This window comes from Lissotriton vulgaris, chromosome 6, assembly GCF_964263255.1.
Source record: "Lissotriton vulgaris chromosome 6, aLisVul1.2, whole genome shotgun sequence".
NCBI classification, from domain to species: Eukaryota; Metazoa; Chordata; class Amphibia; order Caudata; family Salamandridae; genus Lissotriton; species Lissotriton vulgaris.
Genome location: NC_141694.1, coordinates 545291147 through 545316709, shown reverse-complemented (window position 1 = coordinate 545316709; position 25563 = coordinate 545291147). Strand labels below are relative to the sequence as shown.

General features: G+C 46.5%; 1 protein-coding gene across 1 annotated transcript in view; it reads right to left on the bottom strand.

The window, feature by feature from the left end:
- Positions 1 to 502: 502 nt before the first annotated feature.
- The window catches only part of BCKDHB (branched chain keto acid dehydrogenase E1 subunit beta), a 995115-nt gene continuing 970054 nt past the window's right edge, over positions 503 to 25563 (bottom strand). Inside the window, exon 11 of the mRNA XM_086926548.1 lies at positions 503 to 819. The gene's annotated coding sequence lies outside the window, so the exon portion shown is untranslated. The remainder of the gene's footprint in view (positions 820 to 25563) is intronic.

Genomic DNA, 25563 nt, shown 5'->3' with positions numbered 1-25563 from the left:
ATAATGATGACATTAAACGGTATCTTGTCTAAACCATCACAACACCTTTCATGAGCTACTCAACCATGATTGCTCATCCAGGTGTAGATGGACCATGAGAATCAAAGAGGTTTGAAGGCAAACCCATGAGACAGAATACTATTCAATGGTGAATACTAGGGAGTCTAGCATTTGATGTTGCTAGTTGGTCCTTAATTATGGATCTGGCAATAGGTCTGACAATGGTAGGAACATATATTTTCTTTTTTCTGTATTTAGAGTGCACTGTGAAGTTAATGTACTGATGGCCCATATTAACAATTAAAATGAGTAGTCACACTGTGACATTAAGTCACTTATATTTAGAAAACAATGTATGTGTGTTTTATATACCTGCCATGATGAAAATACTAATACAGGAGTGTTGTTCTGGGAAACATACCTTAAATGTGACATCCTTTAAATACGGTGGGCCAGACTTACAATTTGAAAGCAGAAACGTTAGTGGAGTCAGAAGGAGAAATATATTGTACAATAGGATTTATTGAAATAAAATAAACTTCACACACTGCAGATCAGCCGCTTGTGTAAACTTACTAACGCTTTAAAACGTTAATACAAACTACATCTGGATACATTTAAAAAATGAATCTGATACCCCTTCATCACAGAACGCATATATCCATCATCAATTGCACAACAATAAAGTATTATAAGCCATTGAATGCTATCCAGTTCGGCACACTTCAAAGAGGATGAACATCTGCAGACTGCCAGGAAACTGAAGACATGGTATACTTCTCTTGAAAGAAGTTGTTTCCTGTGCTCGTTTCCAGAACCCTGTAGAAGGAAAAAGAACAAACATAAAAGTAAAAACATTAATATTCAGAAACATTTGTTTTGCTGTTCCTCAAGTTACTTCAGTAGATCAAGGAGTATCCCCTCAAAAGTAAAATCCCATAATCACAAGTCATGAGTCCCTTTTCGTCCTGCAACACAATATTTCCTGATGTAAGTGTATTTTACTCACATGAAAGTAAAACTGAACACTTCACTTGTCTCAAAACTGCTGAGCCACGGAACATGTCACCTATATCCTTTCTGATATATTGAAATTACATCCCATCTCCTTCTATCCAAATCGCAGACCAAAGTATCTAGTGCTGCCTAAAGCTTCTCCCATTCACGTTAACCCTTTCGATGCTAGGCCTTTCCCCCCTGTGCTAAGCCTTGTTAGGCTATTTGGGGTAGTTTGCACATAGCGCCCAGTAACTTTTTGTCCACATAGGGTATCCAGGCCAAATTTGCATCCTTTTCTTCCAACTTTCTGAGGGTTTTAAAAATACCAAGGGTTTGTGGATTCCCCTGGAGGGGACCCAGAAATTAGCCAAAATACAGCAAAAATTTAGGAAAAATGGGGAAAACGTGCTGCAAAAGAAAGCATATGTTTGTTTTCCTTCAAATGGTATCAACAGAGGGTTTGCGATGTGGAAATCACCATCTTTCCAGCTTTCAGGGACAGGCAGACTTTTGTCAGAAAACCAAAATGTTCTACACAGATTTGCCATTTTACTCGGACATTGCCTATTTTGACAATTTTTTGCGCTTTCAACCTCCTTCCAGTTAGTGGTAGAAATGGATGTGAAAGAAATAGCAGTTCCTGGTAAGCTATACATTTCAGAAATGTAGAGAAGATTCTGAATTTAGCATGGTGTCACTTGTGTAGATCCTTCCAGGTTTTTCTACAGAAACTAACAGTTCAAATACAAAAATATTGAAATGGAGTTAAAAAAAACAGCTATTTGTGCCAACATTTTTACCCGTTACTTCTATTAACTATGGCAGAATTTTGGAAGCAATATACTGTTACGTCCGCTGGACCCTTCTTGTTGTAGTGATATATAGGACTTGTAGGTCCATCAAGAACCCGAGGTACCCAGAGCCAATAACGGAGCTGTGCCTTGCAATGGGTTTTTATTGTGTACAGGGTATATAGCAATTAATTTGGTAAAATTTAAGAGTGAAAAAGAGGTATCAAGGACACCTTTGTATTTCCGAAATGGGAACAAAACAAAGACTTTAGAAGCAGTAGTTATTTGCACATCTCCAAAATTGTGGGTACCCATATTAGCATGTGAATTATAGGACATTTTTCAAAGTGACTTTTTTTACACATTGTCTTACATTTGGAAGGCAGAAATGCATAACAAATCGACAGGAAATGGTCCAAAACGCAACGTAGACATATCACATTTTTCTAGTGAAAACGGACCCTTTTTCGCAATGGGCCTAGCTGTGGATTTAGGACCCTAGCTCAGTTGGCACCTGGGGAAACCTAGCAAACCTGTACATTTTTTAAAATTAGACACCCAGGGGAATCCAGGATGGGATGGTTTGTGCAACTCTCACCAGGGTCCTCCTATGTTTATGATGGGAAGTTCTGGAAACTGCGTGCATCCACAAACTTCCACCCATTCCCCAATGTCTTCAGATAGAAAGAATACCTTACTTGTGTGGGTAGGCCTAGTGCCTGTGGCAGGGAAGGGTCTAAAACATATTGTGAAGACATCAAAATTACCTAACACAAATCACAAAACAACCTCGTTTTGCAAGGAAGAGGGGGGGGGGGGGGTCACCTGGGTTTTTGGCCCTGGGCTCAGCGGCCATCTAGGAAACCTACCAAACCCAGACATTTCTGAAAACTATTCACGGGGGGGGGGGTTCCAGGGAGGTATGGCTTACGTGGATCCCCCAATGTTTTCCTACCCAGAATCTCCTGCAAACCTCAAATCTAACTGACAGAATCAAATTTTCCTCACAATTTTGAGATGGAAAGTTCGGGAATCTGTGTGGATTCACAAACTTACACTTACCCAGCATTTCCCCAGGTTTCCCTATAAAAATGGTTCCTCACTTGTGTGAATTGGCGAAGTGTCCACAGCAAGGAAGAACGCAAAACATATTGTTGAGACATCAACATTATCTATAACAAAACGACCTGGTTTCGAAAGGGGGGCCACCTGCGTTTTTGGTCCCAGGTTCAGAGGCCATCTAGGGAAACCAACCAAACCCAGACATTTCTGAAAACTCACCCCGGAGAGTCTAGGGCGGTATGGCTTCCATGCATTCCCCAACATTTACCCACCAAGAATACCCTGCAAACCTCAAATGTAGGTGAAAAAAATCTAATTTTTCTCACGTTTCTGTGTTGGAAAGTTGTGGAATCACCGGGCTGACATAAATTTCCTACCACGCAGTGTTCACCCAGGTCTCCTGATAAAAATGGTACCTAACTTGTGTGGGTGGGCCAAGTACCCATGACAGGCAAGGGCCCAAAATGTATTGTGGAGACATCAAAATTACCTATCACAAAACGACTTGGTTTTGCAAGGGGGGGCGCCTATATTTGTGGTCCGGACCTCAGTGGCCATCTAGCGAAACCTACCAAACCCAGACATTTCTGAAAACTATACACCTTGAGGAGTCCAGGAAGGTATGTCTATGACATGGAAGGGCCAACAATGTGTAGAGATTGAGGGGGCCCCAAAGCAGGTCCAAAAGGGCAGTTTGATATATATATATATATATATATATATATATATATATATATATATATATATATATATATATATATATATCCAAGCTCACTGCTCCAAATTGCGGGGCACTCACGCAGCGGGTGCAAGTCTAAGCGCGTCAGAGCTTCGCGCTGGAAATATGAAAAGCTCTCTCCCTCCCGGTCCCGGGTGGAAAATAACGACAGCACTCGTGGGAATTTCGTTATTAGCAGTCTTTACTCGCACAACAGACGCGTTTCGGAAGCAACGCTCCCTTCCTCAATGTTTACACCGTAATGCGCGAGCTGGCGCCATTTTATTTCAACATTACAAACAACACGTGTTAGTGGGTGTAGAGAGAGGACTGACGCAAGAGCGCCATCTTGCTAGTACAAACGATCCCTGTATTAGCATGAATGAAATTAAAAGTCATATTTCATTTGTGAAGGTAATGACAACTTAAACATTTGAAAAGCCCTCATGTATTACAACGAGGAATTCGCAACATAATTGTGCCGTGGATCGGCAAGTAACCCTCTCTTTCGTACCGTGGGTAATGGACAGGAATCTTGCCGTGGATCGGCTTGTGGCAACTCGAGGGTTGCCATTTAGATTTCCATTAACCCAGTGTCCAAATTCAATCCCCACACAGTGTTGGATGTTAATTAACAAAGAAATTAAAACATTTGCTTAAAGATTAAATCATAATCCAGAAGTTACCAAGAATACTGAGCAATTACCAAAATATGTTATACCATGATAGTGGAAAAAAGTTCTTAATTCATCTCAAAGCACACTTATTCACAGAAGAACACACATTGTGAAAACTGAAATCCTTAAGCCATAATAACATCAAGATAGTCCTCACTTCGGATACTGCAGTATTAACATTTACATTTAGCTCCCTAAATGTACAGTAAGTTCCTCCCCACTGTTGAGTCCCAAAGGGGCCTTAGTCTGGCAGTCTATAATGTAGCGGGATTCTAACCTACGGAGTTTCTGTAGTTTATCCCCACCCCTGATATTTTCAGAAATTGAGTCTAAGCAGAAATATTGTAACAGATTCCGGTCGCCCTTATGTTTAATGGAAAAGTGTCTTGCGACTGGGTAAGTGAAGTCTCTGTTAACTATGGCTCGCATATGTTCTAGGATACGCAATTTCACGGGGTTAATGGTGCTGCCTATGTATCTAAGCCCACAAGGGCAGAGGAGGCAATAGACTGCAAATGGGGAAGTGCAGGTAAGGAATTGGTTGATCTTCTTCTTCTTTTTGCAACCCACAAGTTCGTAAGAAAGGACCCTTTTGCTATTGGCACAGGCCTTGCATCGGCCACAAGGGAAAAACCCTTTAGCGTCTCTTAATTTGCCTGTACGTATGGGGATTGGTGACAGGTGACTGTGTACCAAGGTATCCCTCAACGAGCGTGCCCTTCTAAAAGTAATTAAGGGATTTACAGGGATATCATTTCCGATGATATTGTCTTTCTGCAATATGTGCCAATGTCTTTTCAGGATGTTTCTCAATTGTTGACAGTCTTGGGAATATGGTGTTATCATCCTGAATTTGTTTGCTTCATTAGAGGGTTTTTGTTTCTTAACGAACAGGGTTTGTCTGGGTTGTGTCCTTACTCTGTCTAAAGTATTGCATAACATCTGCTTGTTGTACCCCCTAGCCTCGAATCTATCAATACTTTCCCGGGCTGCGCGTTCAAAGTCGTCATTAGTCGAACAATTTCTTTTCAACCGCAGAAGCTCACCATAAGGTATGCTCCTGATGAGCTTCTGGGGATGATTACTTGACGCGTGTAGCGTACTATTCCCTGCCGTGGGCTTCCTATAAAGGGAAGTTCGGATGTTATTGTCCACGACTTCAATCTTGAGATCTAAATAAACAGCCTCACTCACACTTGCATGGCCAGTAAAGATGAGGTTGCAGTTATTTTCATTTAACACTTTGACGTATTCCCAGGCAGTCTCTACCGAACCTTTCCAGACTATACACAAATCGTCGATATAACATGGTATCGTTATATCGACGATTTGTGTATAGTCTGGAAAGGTTCGGTAGAGACTGCCTGGGAATACGTCAAAGTGTTAAATGAAAATAACTGCAACCTCATCTTTACTGGCCATGCAAGTGTGAGTGAGGCTGTTTATTTAGATCTCAAGATTGAAGTCGTGGACAATAACATCCGAACTTCCCTTTATAGGAAGCCCACGGCAGGGAATAGTACGCTACACGCGTCAAGTAATCATCCCCAGAAGCTCATCAGGAGCATACCTTATGGTGAGCTTCTGCGGTTGAAAAGAAATTGTTCGACTAATGACGACTTTGAACGCGCAGCCCGGGAAAGTATTGATAGATTCGAGGCTAGGGGGTACAACAAGCAGATGTTATGCAATACTTTAGACAGAGTAAGGACACAACCCAGACAAACCCTGTTCGTTAAGAAACAAAAACCCTCTAATGAAGCAAACAAATTCAGGATGATAACACCATATTCCCAAGACTGTCAACAATTGAGAAACATCCTGAAAAGACATTGGCACATATTGCAGAAAGACAATATCATCGGAAATGATATCCCTGTAAATCCCTTAATTACTTTTAGAAGGGCACGCTCGTTGAGGGATACCTTGGTACACAGTCACCTGTCACCAATCCCCATACGTACAGGCAAATTAAGAGACGCTAAAGGGTTTTTCCCTTGTGGCCGATGCAAGGCCTGTGCCAATAGCAAAAGGGTCCTTTCTTACGAACTTGTGGGTTGCAAAAAGAAGAAGAAGATCAACCAATTCCTTACCTGCACTTCCCCATTTGCAGTCTATTGCCTCCTCTGCCCTTGTGGGCTTAGATACATAGGCAGCACCATTAACCCCGTGAAATTGCGTATCCTAGAACATATGCGAGCCATAGTTAACAGAGACTTCACTTACCCAGTCGCAAGACACTTTTCCATTAAACATAAGGGCGACCGGAATCTGTTACAATATTTCTGCTTAGACTCAATTTCTGAAAATATCAGGGGTGGGGATAAACTACAGAAACTCCGTAGGTTAGAATCCCGCTACATTATAGACTGCCAGACTAAGGCCCCTTTGGGACTCAACAGTGGGGAGGAACTTACTGTACATTTAGGGAGCTAAATGTAAATGTTAATACTGCAGTATCCGAAGTGAGGACTATCTTGATGTTATTATGGCTTAAGGATTTCAGTTTTCACAATGTGTGTTCTTCTGTGAATAAGTGTGCTTTGAGATGAATTAAGAACTTTTTTCCACTATCATGGTATAACATATTTTGGTAATTGCTCAGTATTCTTGGTAACTTCTGGATTATGATTTAATCTTTAAGCAAATGTTTTAATTTCTTTGTTAATTAACATCCAACACTGTGTGGGGATTGAATTTGGACACTGGGTTAATGGAAATCTAAATGGCAACCCTCGAGTTGCCACAAGCCGATCCACGGCAAGATTCCTGTCCATTACCCACGGTACGAAAGAGAGGGTTACTTGCCGATCCACGGCACAATTATGTTGCGAATTCCTCGTTGTAATACATGAGGGCCTTTCAAATGTTTAAGTTGTCATTACCTTCACAAATGAAATATGACTTTTAATTTCATTCATGCTAATACAGGGATCGTTTGTACTAGCAAGATGGCGCTCTTGCGTCAGTCCTCTCTCTACACCCACTAACACGTGTTGTTTGTAATGTTGAAATAAAATGGCGCCAGCTCGCGCATTACGGTGTAAACATTGAGGAAGGGAGCGTTGCTTCCGAAACGCGTCTGTTGTGCGAGTAAAGACTGCTAATAACGAAATTCCCACGAGTGCTGTCGTTATTTTCCACCCGGGACCGGGAGGGAGAGAGCTTTTTATATATATATATATATATATATATATATATATATATATATATATATATATATATATATATATATTTATAGTCTGACGCCACTTTGGGCAACCACAGAAGTGAGGTATCATTTTTCTCAGGCGACCAAACGGAATGCTAGGTGGTAGGAAATTTGTGCCTGTGCGTTGATCCTACAGCTTATCCACACAGAAATGTGAGGAGCATGTGACTTTGTGAGGAAATGTAAGGTTTGCAGGGGATTCTGGTTAAGAAAACACTGGGAGATCCATGCAAGTAACACCGCCAGCTAAGAGTCAGTACACGCACCACACCATCCACACCCACGATCAGCCAAGCACCATCCATGTACACTGTCAACCAAGCACCATCCACACACACTGTCTGCCAAGCACCATCCATGCACACCACCAGCCAAGCATCATCATCGTACAATGCCAGCCAAATGCCATCCATGCACAGCGAGCCAACCACTATCCACGCACACTGCCAGCCAAGCTCCAGGCCCGCACACAGCTTGCTGCTCAACCAGCCCTGGGAGGGGGGGGGGGGGGGGGGGGGGGGGGGGTTGATGTGCTAGCAAAAAGTACTGCTCCCGCTTTTGCTACTAGGGGTGGATATTGCAGCACTGCTGCAAAACCGGCCCCCAGTGACAAAACCAGCGCCCATGGCCAGAAAACTGGCTCCAACCCCTCCGGCCCACTGGGGAAACGCCCAGCCCATCAGCTAAGCACCATCCATACACACAGCCAGCCAAGAACCAGTCCACGTGCACCACCAAGAGCCACTCCATGCACACTACCAGGCAAGCACCAATCTACACACACCATCATCAAGCAAGAGTCCACCCACACCATTAGCGAAGTGCAGGTCCACACACACCGCCAGCAAAATGCCAGCCAAAGGTCAGTACACGCAGACCATCAGCCAAACTCTGGTTTACACACACACAAACTCTCCCTGGTTTCTAGTGATTTTCTGCCCCCGCTCAGTTGCAAATGAGACTACAAATATCACTGAAACAGCCAAAATGTGTCCCTAAAAAGGGAGCAACCCTTTCCTTTGGGCCTTCTCACAGGCATGCCCATAAACATACCCCTGGAGTCTAGTGAGCTTTCTGCTCCTCCCTAGTATCTAGTGATTTTCTGTCCCCCGCTTGGGTGCAGATGAGACTAAAAATATCACTGAAACAGCCAAAATGTGTCCCTAAAAAAGGGAGCGACCCCAGCCTATGGGGCTTCTCACAGGCATGCCCATAAACATATCCCTGGTGCCTAGTGGGCTTTTATTGCCCAAACTGCCTTTGGGGGGGCAGAAAGATTTTTTTGGGGGTGGGGGCATTAGCATGCCCATACTCGACAGCCCCCACCCCTACGTATAAAAAAACAACAACATTCATGATGCGTAGTGGGCTTTCTGCCCCCCCCCCCGGGGGGGTCAGATCAGGGACTTTCTGCCGAGGGAGGCAGAAAGACCGGCAATTTTAGGGGGGGGGGAGGTTGGGGGCATATGCATGCACATTTTGGGAAGCCTCCACTCCTATGTAGAAAAAAACACCAATCCCTGGTGCCTAGTGGGCTTTCTGACACTCTTCGGAGGCAATCCAGGGGCTATTGCCCCCATCTGCCTCCCGAGGGGGGAGAATTACTGGATTTTTTGGGGTGGTGGGGGCATTGACATGCCCATTTTAAGCAGCATCCACTCCTACGTATAAAAAAAGACAATCGCTGGTGCCTAGTGGGCTTTCTGCCTCCTGGGAGGGCAGCAAGACTGTGGAGTTCTGGGTGGGGGCATTGACAAGCACATTTTAGGCTGCCGCCACCCCTATATACTTTAAAACAAATCCATGGTGCCTAGTGTGCTTTTTGCCCCCCCCCGCCAGGTCAGATCGGGGTCTATTGCCACCATCTGCCACCCATTGTGGCTGAAAGACTGGAATTTTGTGGGGTGGGGGCTTTGGTATGCCCATCTAGCCCCTCTTGGGCAGCCCCACCCCTAAATGTTCTCCAAATATAAATCCCTGGCGAGAGGGGGCAGATTGGGGGCTAATATCCCGGGGGTGGGGACAGAAAGACTGAATATGTCACAAAAAAATTAGGGGGAGCAAATGCCCTTGCTCAAGGGGCCGCTCCCCCCTCCCTGGGGTCTAGTGGGTAGCTACCTGCTTGGGGATCACCTGCCTGAGGTGACCCCCAAGCAGGGGGCTGAGATATCTCCACAAGCCAAAAGAAAGTGAAACTGAAATGATTGTCATTTCTCTGAGACAAGCCAAACAGCCATGGGAGCCTGGGAAGTACTTCCCCAGCTCCTGAGGCTGTTCAGGGCTGAAAGAAATCCCTATGATAACCGAACCAGAGGGATTTCAAGTGGCATGTGTGCGGATGGCGGTGAGCTGTCCGACGCACATGAGCACTGTGAGTCGGACGGCTCCTGACCGTCTGACGCACGCAAAGGTTTAATAACTGAACACCCCCTTACTTTCTTGATCAGACCCACACTGCTCTTATGCCGACTGTACACAACATCTCCTCATACCTCAACAATAACATGTCACGGTGCAGTCCTTCTCCTGATTCGAAGGCACTTATACTTGGATGCAAGTTCTCTCTTTTTCAAACATAATGGGAATAATGAAACCTGGTTACTTAACAGCTAAGTAAACTCTGTGGAACAACTCCTTCTTGTTTACCTTCCCTAGTCTACACCCCATCTACATAACTGAAATGAATCTTGGCTTCTGCCTATATACCAAACGCTCCTTGGGACTCCTGGAAATTCTTATTGTAAGCAAAAGCGGTTTCTGTCTTTACACACACTCACACACAAATATTCTTCTGTATCAAACCTTTCTGAATAGGGTCACTGCTGTAACAACTTTCTACCTAGCACACTTGATTATGTCAACAGCGTATGTCAAAATAACTACCTCCACAGATTTCACAGTCCATAAGGCTGTTGTGCACCTCGTACTGAGATACACTTACATCACCCATCTTCGTCTACTTTTCCCATGCAACCTGTTATATACAAAATACATTTCAAGTGCATTAGCATTATGGTTTGTGCCTAGCACAAATGCAGGGTAATCCCTTCAAACAACAAATCATTCACTAGTTTTCCTCCAACTTTTTCTATAAGTCCAGCAGGTCCCCCATCCAACCCTGCTTTGACATCTAATATCTAACTCTCCTCTGAGATTGAACTCTGTTATGATCGGATGTCAAAATTAGATTGGTGTCTAGGGCAACCTTTTAGTGTTATGTTGAAATGAAATGAATGAAACTTATATAGCGCACGACTTACCCTGGGGCATCTCAGCGCTTGCTTAGGGAACCCGTCCTGGTATTCCCTTGTGAGATAACCCTGGCAGGGTATCCACAAGGTGAAAGCCAGGCATCCCGCCGCGAGGGGCCGTTGTGGAGATTAAGCAAGCTATTGCCCAGAGTCGCAGAGTGTGAACCCGTGAGTCGAGGAGGCACCAGAGCGAGAATTAACGAGTCCGTGGAATTTTTTGAGCCCAAGACCCGCCGAGGCGGGGAATTGAACCCTGGTCCAGGGCCGAACTCAAGCTCCAGGTCTGCCGCCTCTAACCCCTGAGCCACACTTCTCCACAGTTGGAATCTGAGCAAGGATGTAGTTTCTGCTACTGGAGGTTCCACTGCCATAGTCATGTAAGATGAAATATCATATTTATCTTTAATAAATTGATGCTTTACTGTAGGAGAGTAGGGTCAGCTTTCCTATGGTCACCCCACTTTTTGCTTTTTGCTTCACTGGTTTTCGACTTAATGTGGCTGTGGGCCTGCTAATCAGACCCACAGCCCAGCTGTGCTGTGCTGTCTCTAAATTCAATACAATGTACTTTAGGTACATTACCAATTGGACATTGGGTCACCTTATGAGCCCCTGTACAGTGTACGTAAGGTACCCAGGGCATAGTTGCATCCAAGGCCTACCAGGGGCTGCAGCATGTATTATGCCACCCCTGGCTGGCCACTCACATTGACACAATTGGCTGATCACTCAGCTGGGGCAAGGTTGTGTAATCACCCCTTGCTTAGATATAGTATTCCTATATCTAACCTTATATCTAGACACATATGCACCTATAAATCACTCCTATGGCAGGCCTTAACAATCCTAGAGGCAGAGTGCTTGGTTGTATGTGAAATGAGGCTCTAGCATGAGCTGAGCCTGTCTGCAGCTTTCTGAACCATGTCCTTATAGCTGTTCTAGGATATAGCCATACCATATACACTTAAGTGCATTATGAACCTCGCGGTAAAATGCTAACTCTGGTTTGGCTTTATCAAAACATGTCGTGTAAGGTGTCATATGCTTTGGAATACTACCCCTTCACCAGTTCTGGTGACCGGGGTAGCATTCCACCCTTCTAGAGGGAGAAGACATGTTGTTCCTACTAATCCCGGTTAAAGTTAACCAGAGCCTCAGCATCACAAAATGGATGCTGCTGCCACAGACACAAGTCTGACCTCCTCCTGCTGGGAGTCCTTCCAGCGAGGGAGGCTTGGACAATAGGTTTCCCGTCTTGGGAGGTGCTAGCACCACCGAAGACAGTCTCTAGTTTATTGGGGCAGGGAGGGCTGAAAGAAATGAGACACTGCCTGGGGCACACAAGGTGTCCCATGCATAGTCCAGTTCAAACTGGTGCTGGGGCACTCCAGCTCCATCTCTGGCCCGAAACTGGACAAAGGGAAAGGGGTGTAACCACCCCCTTCCCCGGTCTCACCCATAGGAGGAACCTAGCAGGTAATCCAGCCCCTAGATTTGGTATATAGGTAGGAGCTGAGTCCAAAGACTTTAGATTAATCCGGACTGAAACTTGAAACGAAACTCTGGACCTTCGACGTTCTACTTGAAGATAGAAGACTGAAGAATCTCCCTTGTGGTGAATGTCTGTGTCTTGTAAAGCGCACTGCTACCCGAAGGCGTCCTGGCGCTATAGACCGCTGGGGAACCCGTCCTGGCTATCCCTGTGAGATGTTCCCTCTTGGGTATCTCCAAGGTGAAACCAGGCATCCCCGGCGTTTGTGGGGGGTCATTGTGGAGATGAGGCAAGCTAATGCCCAGAGTTGCCGAGTGTGATCCCTGGTTAGAGTAGGCACCGAGGCGAGAATTATCGAGTCAGCTGACCCTGGTTCACGACCCTACCGCGTTGTGAATTGAACCCTGGTCCCGGGCCGTCCTCTGCTTCCGGGTCTGCCGCCTCTAACCAAGGAGTGACCACCCTGCACAAGCAGGCACCATCAAGCGAGCAACAGTTTGCTTTGTCGTCGCTCCCGCCGGAGCCCGAACACAGAGCCTGACAAGACCCGGACTTCCAGACTTCCTTCAGCCCGATCCACAGCCACAGCAAAGCTGAGACCCGTGGAGGCGACGCGAGACGTGGGACCGGCCATCTTGGAAAGCCAGCGAATTGCTTTTCGTGCAACTTCTGAGGCAGCCTTGAAGTTGTGCATTGGGGATTGAGAAGCCCCAGCCCCGAGCATCATCTGCACCAAAGATCATCCCTCCACACTCCTCGAGTGCTGCGTGAGGCCCTTTTGAGTTTTCCTGCTCAACGCATCTGTCCGGTCACTTGCCCGTTGGCTAGTGGCCTCTGTGACGACGAAACCTTGAATCTACACCGCTGGTCTGGTTGCTCCAGACTGGCCCTTGCTTCCCTGGAAAGGAGAAGCCCATCAGACCTTGCTGGTCTGATTAAGAAGCCATCTTCGATTCCTGCGTGGGTTGCCTTAGCCAAGGCTTGTTGACTGCAATCCGGAAGCCGACACCGCCGACAGCGAGATCCTTTGTGGGACAGTCGGTGCCCAGCTCCTGGTCGTCGTCGACACCTCCTGGTCTTCGTGGCTGCAGAGACAAGCTTCACAACATCACCTGATTGCTTCGCGACATCGCCTGGTTCCTTCTTGGTTCCTTCCTGGTCACTGGCTAGTGACCCAGACTCTCTCCCCTCTGATTTCAGGTACTCTTCATCCTCGATCCGCCCTTGGATCCAACCGGACACTTTTCTCCTGGTCGCCTGCAGCATCTTTCTTCAAGGCTCCATAGGATTCAGCAACGAAACCCGACACACTTTGACACCTATGCACCCGCTTACTATGGGTGAGGTAACGCGAGTACTCTGGTGCTCCTGTGGGTATTAACTATCCTAGTATCTTTCTCCTAGTCCATCCGGAAGTGACCTAAAAGAACTAGTTTCCAATTATTTTGTTACCATTATAACTCTATGATAACTTGCATGTGTGTAAAGACACTGCACACGCCTCCCGTGGGCCTCCTACTTCCTATCCTTTGGTAGTACAGTGTAGCCCCAGCGATTCCCTAGGCCCGTGACGTGGTTCTTATACCACTATTTTAGTATATGGTTTGACGTGCCCCTAGGGTGCTACTGTATATTGTGCAACTTATTGTATGATAATTATGTATCTTGTTATGAGCTTGTGCCTCTGATCTCATAAAGAGCTCAGAGGGGTTGTTTAGAAATAAATACATATATATTTTATATATATCCTGTGTGGTGTCCTTTCATTTGGTATTCAAGGGGTTGCATATGGTAAAACAGCTGGCTTTACGTGCCCTCTGAAGTTTTAGCCTAAGACTGCTTTGTCCATGCTACTTCTAGGATAGCTGGTCTATAAGGTTGACTTTACAACCATCACCATAAGGGTCGTTTGGACTGATACAGGGTGCGAACTAGAATAGTGGACATCACATATCAGGCCAACTTCTCACATTTACTATCTATAAAGGTGCATCGTTTTAGTGGTGAAAAAAAAGCTGACAAGTCAGAAAAAAGAAATAGGGTGATGGAGCGAATGTTTCCTAAATTTTACAAACAAAATACATTTAAATAAGTGCAAAAAGTTTACGCTATTTGACATATGTATAATAAATGCAATTTTGTAGCAGGTAACCATTTTTAGGCCTTGCAAGTATTAAAAGTAATAATAAGATGCGGATTTAAATTATCATAACTACTGATGCCATATTAACATTGAATCATTAAGACTGAAAGGTCTGTTTTTCGCCTTGAACTGTTGTTTTGCACAAGATGTTTTCTCTTCCACTGCAGATGCTGTTATTTTTCAGATACTTTCTGTTAGCTAGTGAATAGGTATTTGTTATGTATTAGACTACTGATACAGAGGTTCTCACCTGTAAGGGAGGAGATGACAGGAAATATGAACCATGGGAGGAACTGTCTGAATCACAAGATGTGGGCAAATTATCTTTTCAAGGAAGGAAGTTGTGGCTTATTGTGAATACATGATAAACCGGGAATTTACCTGCTCACAGGGTTAGGAGGAATCCAAATGGATGCTGAGTACGGGGAATGCAGCAACATACCATGTTTAGCAAATGTATAATAGTGTGTGTTCCTAGGTTAGGTTAGGACTCTTATATTAGGCATCTTAGGATTACCTCTCTAAGGCGAGAGCCACTTTTGGCCCTTTTCTTTTCCAGAGATGTTTGATGACTAGTAGCTGAGAATACTTTCTATAACACAAAAGTATCAATTTCTTGAATGTTAAGGCTTCATACCTCAATAATTTTATTCTCTCATCACAGCTCTACGTTTGGGTTTCTGAATGCTTATTGAAAAATTGCTTAACTATTGCTTAATCTATATTAGGGGATTTGTTTATGGAACACACTTGTTGCATTTTCTCTATTTTAATTGTAATACTCACTAATTTAGTACTTTAGCTTGTACTGAAATATCGACTAATGGATTATTGGAACCTGGAAAAATAATAACCAAGAGTACTTATTTCTGCATACATTTATCAATTTGATTAAAATTCTGAATAAAAACCCTGTACCTCACACCAACTCTCCCTCTAGAAATATTGTAAGGTCTCTCAAGGGCCTCACTGGCTACGTTGCTTGATTTAAGTGATTGCTCTGTCACAATTTTCCTTGTAGACGAACGATGGCCCATACGACCAATGGCAGAGGGTAATTAATTATTGACTGACAAATTTTCCTGTGTCATTAAGGGCTACATTTTTGCTTGTGTCCCTAGTTGCCAAATCAGATCTGGTTCTGTATAACCAAGTAGGTCTGCCTAAGACGTGAGTCCCTTGCACACTTTGCCACTGGGTTCAAGCTAGCCTGGCTGATGAGGGCTGTTAGCCCGAAACCGGTCCTCGGAAGCTTGTTTCCGGTCCAGGGAAGACATGGCTTGGCGGTTCGGGCTGGACTGTTCGAATGAGGCACAGGGTTGAAGGACTGGGTTTTTCTAAGACCCAGCGGTGCCAGGGGACAACACCTGAAACCTTCGTGGGTAACCTGTTCCGGCGTACAAATGACAGAGACACGGGACACTTCCTTCGGCGTCAAAGATTCGAGGTTTATTACTGCAGGGAACACAGAAGTCACGAGAAGTACATAACATGTAGGTTCACAGAGCCTGATTCAAATTGCTACTGTGGGTCGCTCCTTTTATACAGTTTTCTCTCATAGGTTAACATGGTACACAAAAGGTTACAACTCGGTTCCCATCGTAAAACCATAAGGGGTTACTTTCATGTATTCAAGGCCCGGAACATAAGTACAGAAACGTTTGGTGGTTCCCAACTGTAAAAACCCATCTTCCCACCATTAGTACATTCCAATCAACAATAAACAGATCGAGGAAGGGACAGAAACAGGTGCAGAGGAAGACAGAAACAGTGGGGAGATCGGAAAGGGTGTAAAAGGGGTGGTATCGGGAAACACGAGCTGCAGGCATCAAAGGGACGTGCCTAATGAGATGCACGACTAAGACAATAGACCGGCACGGCAAGATGAGCCTCGAGCGGGGCCATCTGCCTTACAGTGCCGTCCCCCTCATTATAAAGACACTTTCAAAGGAAACGTGTCTTCCGCAAGAGTTTGGGAATCCCAGGGTCGCGAAGCGGACAGCGTCTGTTCGCTGGCTACTTGAGGGCAAGAGACAAAATGGATGCCGCATCTAAGATGGAACCCGTGGGCTCGAATGTAGAAACCCACGAAACAAACGAACGGTTTAGGTTAGCACAGCGAAAATGCGTACACCCACTAAACTCGTCATTTGCGGTTCATAGATACCAGACTCGACCATATTCGTACGAGTCGAAAACACCACTTACGATCGGCCCGGAACCTCAGACGCTCCTTTTGCCCTCATGTAGGCAAGCACTAGTCGGAATCATATTCGATATTCATCAGACCATCCAGATGTTGCTGCAACATAATTCTATCCATCTGAGCTCCTTTGGTAACAGGCGGCTGTCTTATACACGTTGTAGCACAGAGGCCACATAAGGCAGGACCACACTGCACACAAAGGCAACACGTGAACAGAAATGCTACAACAACCCCGACGATCATCAGAATTTTCCAACCCCAAGTCGACATCAGGCCCCAAAACCACCCAAGTAGCATCCAATCCCCTACGTCCACGTGTATGGACTCAGAGATCTTATGCAACTTTGAGATGGCTTGATAGGCAGTCGGAGCGTTATCTGGAATGAAAATACAGCAGCTCGAATGGATCACCTTACATACTCCACCTCGATCTGCTAAAACAACGTCTAAAACCATACGGTTTTGTAACGTCATGAGCCTATCCGCCTGAAGTTCTGCTGTGATGTTACCAAGGGCACTGGCAGTGATATTAGCTGTTGATTCCACCACTCGGGTCAACTGTCTCAGGTTCCTACTATTAACCATAGATCCCCAAAACGGAAAGAAACCCTTGAAAAAGTCCCCTGCCTCTTGACCGGCAGTGTCCTCTTCGCTAATCACGCCCCTCACAATTCGAGTTTTGTGGTAATCGGAGGCGACTGTAAAAGTCGGAGGCAACAAATTTTCAACAATGTCGTCTTGCTGCGCTGAGGGTTCTCCAACAAGCTGAGCGTCGCTAAAAGGAACGAAGGTCTGCAATGTTTCCGTTTCAGACGAGGCAATGCCCTTCCTCACCCACGAGTCCGCTGATAAAGGTATAGGTACCTTTTTGGTGTGGGTGGCATGCACCCAGTTCTTGCGGCCTTCCAAACGAACAGCAGTCCTCGTGGCAAGGAGGACTTGGTAGGGTCCAGTAAAACGGGGTTCAAGATTTCGTTTTCTTCCGAAATTGCGAGTCACCACCCAGTCTCCGGACTGGAGCTGGTGGCCTGGACCCTCCGTCTGCGTCGGCAGTGCTTCAAAGACCTGTTGGTGAATTAACCTCAGTTTATTTAGCAGTCAGATCATGAAGATAATCGATCAACATTGGGTACTCAAGATCAGAAAACACACTCGGTCTAGGGACCCCCCAAACATTCGCAGGACGGCCGAACACTATTTCATAGGGACTGAGCCCTACTCGGGAGTGTACAGTCGCCCTTGTTGATAACAGAGCTAGAGGCAAAGCGTCAGGCCACGAAAGACCAGTCGTAGCCTGAATCTTCGCTAGTTTTAATTTAAGGGTGCCATTATACCCTTCAACCAAACCTGCTGACTGGGGATGATTGGCGCTATGGAATTTTTGAGTAATTCCAAGGCCCTTACACACACTCTTCATCACACTCCCCACAAACTCACTTCCGTTATCAGACCATACAATCCGTGGCATTCCATACCGAGGAAAGTATTCCTTCAGCAGGATTTTCGCAGTGGACAAAGCTGTGTTATCTTTGAGAGGGTAGGCTTCAATCCATCGGGAGAATGCGCAAACCACAACTAAAACGTATTTAAGGTTATTGCATCGCTCCATATGGATGAAGTCAAGCTGAATCACCTCAAAGGGACATGAAGGGGGAGCAAAATGGCCAGGAGGTGTAGGGGTTCCCTTACCAGGATTGTACATCATACATATCATACAATTCTTCACCAGTCTCTCAGCGCACTTCGTGATACCATCATTCTTCCATACAGGGGACAACAACTTACAAATACCTTTCGCGCTAATATGTGCCAAGCCGTGTGCCATCGTCACAACAGCTAGTACATACGCATCTGGCAACATCCATCTCTTATTCTCCGACAGATCAATCCAACAACCATTCGCATCCAACTTTCCCGTACTCTCTTTCCACTTCGTCTTTTCAGTTTCGGTGGCCTCATTCTGTATCGCTTTCACGCTCTCGATAGTATCCTCACACATACCAGTCTCTGTAGGCCACCTAACCGAACTCGTCACATACATCCTAGTGCTAAGGTTCCGGGCAGTCTCCTTAGCAGTCTCATCCGCCAACGCATTACCACGGCCCACATCATCCGTCACTTTACGGTGCGCACTACATTTGACAATCGCCACCTGCTTAGGCAATGTAAGTGCATCCAAAAGATCATTCACAAGTTGTCCATGCTGAATCTTAGTGCCATGCGACGTCATAAAACATCTCTCTCTCCACAACCGTCCAAAACGATGCGCGACGCCAAAAGCGTATTGGCTGTCGGTAAACACATTCACCCATTTCCCTTTCGACAACACACACGCTCTAGTCAAAGCAATCAGCTCTGCAGCCTGGGCAGAATTCTGATTCAATCTCGCAGTTTCCACAACAGTATTCAAAGTTACCACAGCATACGCAGTCGTCACATCACCATTCGGCAATTTAAAACATGAACCATCCACATACAAAGTCCCATCGGGATCTTCCAAAGGAGTGTTTTTAAGGTCCACGCGACCTTTTGTTTCCTCCTCAGTCCGTAAGTAGCAGTCATGAGGTGCTACTTCATCTGATTCCATACTAATTGGCAACAAAGTCGCTGGGTTCAGAACATTGCAACGTTTTATTTGAATGTGACTTGCCAAAAGCGTCAACTCATAGCCAGACAACCTTGCACTCGTCAAGTGCTGAGTTTTCGTACGATTTAAGAGAGTGTCAACTGCATGCGGAACCATCACCGTAAGCATATTATCCATGACCAATCTTGCAGATTGTCGGATGGACACCGCAGCTGCCGCTGTTGCTCTCAAACAACTCGGCAATGCTCTAGCTACTGGGTCCAAGGTCGAGGAAAAATATGCACATGGACGTTGCTTACCGCCAAATGGTTGCGTCAAAACACTCAACGCACAACCTTCTCTCTCGTGGACGTATAGTGTAAACGGCTTACTGTAGTCAGGGGTCCCTAAAACAGGAGCCGAACACAACGCGTCACGCAGTTCAGAAAAACTTTTCTGACATTCTTCCGTCCATGGTAAAGGAGTTGGAACATCCTTGCACGTAAGAGCTACCAATGGTTTCGCTAGCAATGAAAAATTTGGAATCCACTGCCTGCAGTATGACGTGATACCTAAAAAGGCACGCACATCTCTCTGAGTTGTTGGCACAGTCATTCGCGCAATCGCTGCAATTCTCTCTGGGGTCAACCTTCTTCCCTCCTTTGACAATAAGTGACCTAGATAGGTTACTTCTTGACAACAATATTGAAGTTTAGAAGGCGACACCTTGTGATGTAAGTCACAGAGATGCTGCAACAACGATACCGTGGCAATTTTGCAAATGTCCTGAGTATCTGCAGCCACCAATAAGTCGTCGACGTATTGGATCAAAGCCGCACCAGCCGGCAACACAAACGCATCAAGTTGGCCCTTCAAGGCTTGACTGTATATCGATGGACTCTCACAGTAGCCCTGAGGAGCACGTTTAAACCTGAAGCTACGGCCACCAAGAGAGAAACCGAAAAGGTCTCTACTTTCCTCAGCAATCGAAATGCTGAAGAAAGCATTCTTCAGATCGATCACTGAGAACCAAGATGCAGAGGCTGGAATCAGAGTCAGTAGCGCCGTGATGTCAGGCACAACAGGGAACTGAGGAATCACAATTTTATTCACCTCCCGTAAATCGATAACAAAACGATAAACAGGTGGTTTTGATGGATCCGTGCGTTTCAAAATGGGCAGTACAGGGCTATTGCACACGTTTCCCCGAGTCTCCTCGATAACATCTTTCTCAATCAAATCGTAGATAATAGCTAACAATGCTCGCTCACCATCAAGGGAGATACGATACTGGGGAATACGTGGCAGTCGCACATTAGATTTCAAGTGAACAACATAGGGGGAGATGTCAAGCAGGCCCACGTCATTGGGACCTGTTGCCCACAAAGATGCAGGAAGAGAACTCAATTCCGGTGGAAGCTTATCGATGGATAAGTACATAGGAGAGACAACTCTCTCACCTAACGTAAGCTTTACTCCCGCAGGAGAACAATACAAAGTCGCATACAGACGTTTTAGTAAATCCAGGCCCAAAAGATTTTCACCACAGCCCGTGGTCAAAATCAACGGAGCTTTCAGCTCACGAGGCCAATCGTAAGAGGCAAAGGGCACGAAACCGGATTGCTAACAGGGGCGCCAGAGAATCCAACGGAAACATTTATTAAGCCAGACAAAGGTGCGCCAGGGAGTTTCGAATGCATTATGGAACTTTTCGCTGCACCAGTGTCCAACAGAAAAGGCTCAACGACGCCCGAGGTGGCAACTGCGACGTAAGGCCCTCTCTGATCAACCGGAACTGATACTACTCCCTCTCCTTGTCTATGGCTGTCCTAGTAATTACCGTCGTCAGCATCCTGATCGACGTAATAATCATCCACATTGTACTGAGCAGATCGCCCTTGCGACGATCCGCGCTGATCAAAACAATTATTAGAGTCAGAGGTATTAGTGGAACGATCGTTTTGAGCACCGAGACCTCTACCACGTGATGTCTGTTGAGAACCACCACGACCTCCTCTAGACGAATTACCACTATTACGCTCATTCAGAACTGGACAATCGAATTTTAAATGACCCTCATTCCTACAATAGGCACACTGATTGTACCCTAACGAGGATCTCTGCGAAGAGGAATCATTTCGTGATTGTGACCTATTCGACTGAGATTGTGATCTGTTCCGCTGTTGCGAATCATTCTGATTCGAACGTGGAGGATACGCCTGTTGCAACAACACTTTAGTTTTGAGCTCTTTCGTTTTCTTGTCAGCACGATCATTCTCCTCTTTCTCCCTATTCTCATAATATTGGGCCGTGGCCAATATTTGAGCGGAAGTGGAAACAGCCCACGCACTTTCTGAATTACGCAATTTGTTGCTTAAATCAGGCAGCAAATTTGAGACAAACTTATCCACAAACAATCGCTGACCCCCTTCAGTGCCCATATCTTGACCACTATGGTCGATGAAAGCCTCCTCAAATCTCGTAAAGAAATCAGAGACACTCTCATCCTTCTTTTGCTTGCAAGCGGACAGTTTGTCCCAATTTACCTTCATGGCTGGCATAAGCGTTTTCATCAGAGTGATAATTCTTTGAGGCAAAGCCGCAATTAATTGATCAGGCTTGGCCCCACCTACTTGCAAAGCGTCAGCAGCCCGCAATGCATTCCAATCACCACCTAGTTCTCCCGCATGATCTTCCTGACGAATCTTTGCCCATACCGGTTGCGGTACGACATTGCCAAACAGCATATCGATATCAGCAAGATTCATTATCGTAGCATCCACGAGCTGCGATAATTCTTTATAATACCCTGCAGGATTTTTGCGAGGGTCAGGCAAAGATTGCTTCACCTGCAAAACTTCCGATCGCTTCCATGGAAGATGGATCCACACTCTCTGAAAGTGCGGCAAGATCGGCGGAGCAGCGCCAGGGTTAACTGGCATCCACACTGGTGGAACTTCGCGCATGGGATACTGACCAGGCGCTGCAAACGGTCCTTCGATGTCCTCCACAAACAATGCCCGAGGCATTATAGAAGGACGGAAAGACAACAACTGCTCGACAGCACGTCGAACATTGGTGCCCACCAACATTCCGCTCGAAAACTGAAGCTGAAGATCAGTCAAGGCAGTCAAAACCTCGTCAGATGCATCAGCCGATATTTGGTCACGTAGAGCCTTACACATTTCTTCAAAAACAAACCTTTGTGTCGGTATATTGAATTGGCAAAACGTATATAACACCACACGTGGAGGATTTCTAATGGGATGTTTCATCCAACCCATCGCCATATTATACAGTGCGTCACGTTCCCGACTACCGGGAAGCTGACTAAGTCTTTGAGGACCGTCCGAACCAGCGGACTCAAGAATAGGTCCAAGAGAATTGAAAAAGTTAGCAGCAACAGAGGGGGTACGACGTCGAACAGATGGAGACAAAGAGTAACCCAACGGGGTAACAAGAGAAGTACCAGAAACAGAAGGGACAGCAGGAGTAACCAGAACAGCAGGGGCAGCGGGAACAGCAGTAGCAGGAGTATGAGGAAGTACAAGTGGAGGAGCAGTAGGAACGGGAGCAGGTAGAGGAGCAGGAACAGGTTGAGGAACAGGAACAGGAGGAACAGGGGCAGGAGGAACCACAGGTGTTACAGTACCCTGTGTGTACGGAGGTGGCGATTTCATGAGATAAGACATTAAAGGGTCATCTGCAGATTCCTCCTTCCTATCCGTACCCGTTGGTAAAGCGGGGTAACACTTGTCCACAGACATACGTTGCAATCTATCGAAGACTTCCTTTTCCTTTTCCTCCTTATCTCGCTGAAACTGCTCTGCATTTCTTACCGTGGTAACAACACCTTCCCTCTTATTTCGTTTAATCTGTCTGATTTCGCTCTGTTTGGCTTCTTTACGCCACAACCGAAAGGAATCAAACATGGCCGGCCTTGATTTTTTCTGAAACAATTTAGCCTCAAGATTATCTAAAATCGGAGTCTCAAAACTACCATGAGGTGGCCAACTAAGGACACCATCCTTTTTAGTATAGCGGATCCAACACTCATTGAAGGTAATCGGACCTAACCCGTGTTTGCTATATAGCTCATAAGTTGGAGTTCCAACCGGAGGTATCGGACATGAATCCTCCAGTCGGGAATCCGTACCACAACGTCTAAAACAACTGAACAAAGTACTACGGCCAGGCATCTTGCACACTAGCCGAGTTTCACAAACTTCAAGGGTTATAGGATGAACAATGTCCCTGCAAAGAGCAAAAACCCTCGGTTTTTGGCGACTGCAGACGTCAAATATCACAACAAAGAACCAAGTACTAAGAACCACAAATGCAATGGAACCATGCAACAACTAAGCACCCACAACTAAGGACTCTGGGAGCGACCCACAAATACTTAACTCAAAGATCGATGGCGTCACCAGGAAGGCCCGTCAATCGTCTCGCTGTACCAAGGTCTACGCCAGGCGCCAAAACAGGTCTACAGTCAGGGCAGCAGTCCGTCGCAGCCGCCAGGAGGCGGGGATCATCGTGGGAAAAGTCGTCGGGCCACTTGTTTCGACAACAGGATCGATGAAGCGGGGTGCACCTTCCCTCGGAGATTTCACACGAAGTTCCTCACGATCGTCGGGCTTGGACCGGTACCACTGATTTTTTTTTTTTTTTTAAATATATTTTTATTGCAGGAATCAGTAAATCGTTACAGAATCGACCAGCATTATATCACAAGCAATATCAGCGAAATACCACCCTCTGTCCCCGTGCCGTAAGTTTCTTATACAGCCATCCGGCCCACAACCCTGGGGTCGGGCGGCGAAATTCAATGGGGGCTCAGAAGGATGTCAGAGCTGGTCCGGATGATCCACTGTCCGTCGTCTGCTTTTCCAAACAAGCCTATAAACCCAAAAGGAAATCCCCCACCCTCAAAACACTACTAACCAAAGTAAACCCCACCCAACCCCGCCATCAGCGCCTGGTAACAACCGCAACAGGATCTGCTATGGGACCCATGGGGAAAGCAACAGAACTAATAGTGCAATCGTTTATCGGGACATGGGGCGAGTCACTTCTTCACCTTCAGAGTCGCTGGGGGCGCAATAATCCCTAAGGGCCTGCACTAACGTTTCCCACTCCAACGCTGCCTCCTGCGCCTTCTCATTACGCTGCCTCCAGGCTAGTTGGTATCTCAGCGTGCTCTCCCCCGCCGCCCACTTCAAGAGCTCGCTATGCCATCGGCTTCCTGTCGGACCAACTCGTGCCTTCCAATTCCTGGTCACCTCTCGTTTAGCAAGGAGGAGCCCTAGGTCGATAAATTTGCTGGAAATTTTATTCTTGGGGGTATGAGGGAACCAGTGTAGGAGTCCCACCGCCGCATCAAATGATAAGGACCTCCCTGTCACCTCCTCCAGGGTCTTCCCCACTTCTACCCAGTAGGATGCCAATCCCGGGCAGGCCCATAGCATGTGGAGGAGGTCCGCCTCCTGAGCTGGGCACCTAGGGCAATCCCCCGAATTCGTGGCAAAATATCGCCTAATCTTCACCGGGGTCAGATATGCTCTATGGAGCACGTAGTAGTGGACCAGCTGAAAGCGGGCGTGGCGTGTGCCCTTCCAGGCTCGCCGCACCAACTGGGACCAGGTCGTCTCCGGGATCTCCCTGCCAATGTCCTCCTCCCAGCGGTTTCTCAAAGTAGTGAGAGGAGCCAAACCTTCGTTGATCAGTCTGCCGTAAAGGCAAGTGACCGCCTTCACCGTACCCGCAGACATCATCACGTATTGGCACACCGGAGATAAAGTGGGTTCCTCCTGCCCGCTCTTCCAGTGCGCCTGGATCGCTCGGACAATGGCCGAGTGCAGCAGAAAGTCGCCACGGGGGATCTCGAAGCGATCAATAAGCTCCTGAAAGGGCAAGAGCGCCCCGTCCTCATACAGATCCCCAACTAGCTGTAAGCCGGCGTCCTCCCAGGCCGCCAATCGTGACCAATCGCCTCCATGGGGAGGGCTGTCAGCATCCCCAAAGGTATTTCGGGCGCATATGGTGTTCTCAGATGGCCTCGGGCGTGAGCTCGGTTCCAACACAGGCGAACGGTCCGCTCCTCCAGCGACAAGTCCCGTAGGGCCAAACGTTGTCGCAGCGCTATGAAGGAGAGAACATGCCTGGCCATGCCCGTCCCCCTTCTGTCTTCCGGGCCCCGGAATTCCCGAGCGATCTCCTGGGTGAAGGTCTGGAGCTGCGCCGCCAGATAATACTTTTCAAAGTCCGGCACCGCAAGCCCACCTTCATCTTTCGGCCTCATCAGGGTCTTGAGGGCCACCCGACGGCGGCCCGAGCCCCAGAGGAATCCGACTATCATAGATCTTAGTAATCGAAACGTGGCCGGTGGGACCCAGATCGGCAGTGTCCGGAAATAATATAACAGCCGGGGAAGCGCCACCATTTTAA